The 3630-nt window shown below is 42.3% G+C and overlaps 1 pseudogene; it reads left to right on the forward strand.

Annotated features, from left to right (window-relative positions):
* The first annotated feature begins 3086 nt into the window (after positions 1-3086).
* Positions 3087-3205, forward strand: LOC134913007 (5S ribosomal RNA; annotated as a pseudogene).
* The last annotated feature ends 425 nt before the right edge of the window (positions 3206-3630 follow it).

The raw sequence follows: 3630 nt of genomic DNA on the forward strand, positions 1-3630 counted from the left end.
GGTTTGGAGCAAATTCATCTGGGAATTAGGGGCGGAGACATCACCAAAGAACTCTTGAAAAAAGAAAGCGAATGGACCTTTAGGTTGAATGGACACCGACCTAATGGCCTTAATGAGACCATTAATTTTAGTGTTTTCATATGAATTAAATATGTAATACTCTCTTACTGTGATTCACTTATACCTCATACATCTATAATCTCCCCATCCAACTAAATATCCTCTGCCTAACCCAGCCCATCACTATCCACGCCATGTAGGGCATCACCTCTTATTATCCAACAGGCATCCTTCTGATTTACCTTTTTGCTAACACCCATGCACTGTTTCCATGAATTGTTTTTCTGTGTTTTTGTTTCTTTGTTCCATAAATATTATCTACCCAAATTGGCCCTCCACTACCCACGCCATTGATGACACTACCCATACCACCGCACAGTCTGATCTGTTTGTTATCACCCACGCACGGTTTTCACAGCACATACCTCATCCCCCCTCAATGTCCTATATCCAACACGATTCACTCTTTACAATCACCCATGCACTGTCTCCACTACAAGTCTTCTTGTTCAAATATACATTCTCTGCCTAACCCGCGGATGACAACAACACTCATATCACTTCACAGTGATGCCTCGTTTCTGTTCTTTTGCCCATGTATCGCTTCCTCAGCACACACTTCATCCCCCCACTTTTTGACACATCTAACATCTCGCACCACTATTCACAGTTCACTCATTCCATGGTTTTAAACATCAACCCAAATGCACACGTACTTACTGGCACCTTACTGTATTCTCTAACCATATATTCACCCATCAAATCTCCCCCTTTTCTTCTTGTCATTTCCAACAGGGTTCATACCTCATTGTCACACTTGTCCTACATACTTTTACTCTTTATCATCTCGGTCAATCCCAGGGATTTTCCCCTCACAACACTTTTTCACATTCCTTCCCCATTCAGTGCATGTTTATATCATTTCCAAGTGATCATGGCAGCTGTATTTTCTTAACATTATATTTCCCTATTCCCGATTCAGCCTGCATTAATGTTCACCAGATTCAGATCACATGGGCATCCTAGCAACCCACCAACATTAAGTTTATGAGGGATCTAACGCTGCATACGTGGGTATCCTAGCAACCCACCAACACAAAGTCCTCGACGGGCGGAAGCTTAGATTTTAGCTTCCGCCCGCACAACCATACCAGCGTCATGCCGTATGATGACGCGGGTATCCTGGCAACCAGGGACAATTAGACTGGGGCGGAAGCTCAGACTGTAGCTTCCGCCAGCACAGCGCGACCAAACTATGCCGCCCAGTGTAGCTATCCGCACTCAGCTCTTACATCTGTAACTCCCACCCACTCCAATTAGCCCTACTCCGCTATGTGGGACACTATTATCACACTATTTCCCTTGCCATGATGATAATACATTAGGGCGGAAATAGCATGTTAAACTTCCGCCCTTCCCTATCTGTCTCTCAAGTCCGCCCCAGTGATGCATCCCATGCTGGCCCCCGGTTGGACTATAGTTTTAGCACAACCCTGCCCCCATGATCAGCCATTGGCGGACAGCAATTTGCAGGGGCAGTTAAATACCCTGACAGTATACCTGGATGAGCAGCTCAGAAAGGAAGTGAACAAGCCCATGACTGGGTGAAACGCGTTTTCCTCTTGGGCACATGCCTGTCTGATATTGGATTGGGTGATATTTGATCCTTTATTGTTTCAGATTTCATGCTTTAGCAGTTTCTCTTGGGCACATGCCTGTCTGATGTTGAATTGGGTGACATTTGATCCCTTATTGTTTCAGATTTCATGCTTTAGCAGTATATTTCTGTATTTCTGAAAGCATTTATTTAGCTAACTTTTTCTGGTATTTCCAGCTACGCCGATTACAAATATGTCCCTTGTGGATACGTGCCTGTTTTCCCTTGGGCACATGCCTGTATGACAATTGATTGTATAATATTTGATCCCTATTGATTCAGGTCTCACATTTTAGTAGTATATTTCAGCAACCCTGAAAGAATTTAGTAACCAATTTTGCTGTTTTTTCCAACTGATATTTGATACCTTATCGATTAAGACTTTATACTTTAGCGGAATATTTCTGTATCTTCGACAAAATTCATGCAACCAATTTTGCTGGTATTTCCAGCGAGGCTGACTACCAATATATCCCTTGTGGGCACTCACCTGTTTGACGTTCAAATGGGGGATATGCAATGCCCTATTATACTAGATTGTATACCATAGCAGTACAATTCTGTACCTTTGAATGCATTTTTCTGTATCTTCGACAAAATTCATGCAACCAATTTTGCTGGTATTTCCAGCGAGGATGATTACCAATATATCCCTTGTGGGTACTCACCTGTTTGACGTTCAAATGGGGGATTTGTAATGTCCTATTATGTTAGATTGCATGCCATAGCAGTACAACTCTGTACCTTTGAATGCATTTGGGTTACCAGCCCCACCTAAAAATACTCATATATCTGTGAAAGGACCTGTGTCACTAACTTTGACTGGGACACTGAGTCAGGCTGATTACATGTGAGTGTATTCTTTTTTTCTTTTTTTGAGGGTACATTGTGATACAATCCTGATATTCAATACTCCAGTGTTTCAGATTTCATGCCTTAGCAGAATAAACCTGTATCTATTAATGATTTTGTGCCACCAGCTTTAGCAAAAAACATCTTTGCACTGGTGTTAATGATTCGTGTCACCAATATTGCTGGGGTTTTCAATTAGGCTCATCACATAGGAGTGTACTCTCTTATTGACAGGTGGCGTCTCGCGAATAATCTGCCTAAGGCAAATTTCAAACTGTGTGTATCATACGTGTAACTCTCGACCACTACCATAAGTGATACTCAAATATACTAGAGATTCATTTAAATATAATCCAAGTGTTGTACTCACTATCGTCACTACCCTGCAGATATCTTCTTACTCTGCGCCCCTCGTTTTTCTAACCTGGCTTCCTTCTGTGAACTCTCATCCACGATTCTGGGGAGCGTGCCCCCTTCCGTTTCGGTGCACTCTCATTGGTGCTATAGGGTCCAACCTTCCTACGACAATACCCCGGCGTTCACGCCCAATCTCATCCGATCTTGGAAGCTAAACGGAGGTGGGCTGGGTCACTACCTAGATGGGTGACTTCTAGGGAATACCCAGTGAAGTAGGAGGACTTTCTTCCCTATAGACACAACACCAACAGCAGTATCACCACTTACACTCATTCCTACTATTATTTGAACCTCTATTCGTCACGACAAATAGAACTGTTTATCCATGTGTGGGTTTTCCCACCCATATATCTAACCCAACCAGGGCTCATTAATACAAACACAGTTTGTACTGATCTTTGGCAGACGGAAATAGCATAATATGTGGCTATCTTCCAATATGCGGTAATCCAGGCATAATCAAGATCTGAACATTCCACAAATTTGAAGTAGATACCTTCCACTGATTTATTTACAATTACTTATGTTGTACATGTCTTGATGAATTTCTATGTATCCCAGAGAGCAGGAATAAAGACTACTTAACTTATGTTGGGCACATCACCCAGCAACTAATATTTGATATTGAGACAAGAGTGCTCCCA

Source organism: Pseudophryne corroboree, chromosome 4, assembly GCF_028390025.1.
Source record: "Pseudophryne corroboree isolate aPseCor3 chromosome 4, aPseCor3.hap2, whole genome shotgun sequence".
NCBI lineage: Eukaryota > Metazoa > Chordata > Amphibia > Anura > Myobatrachidae > Pseudophryne > Pseudophryne corroboree.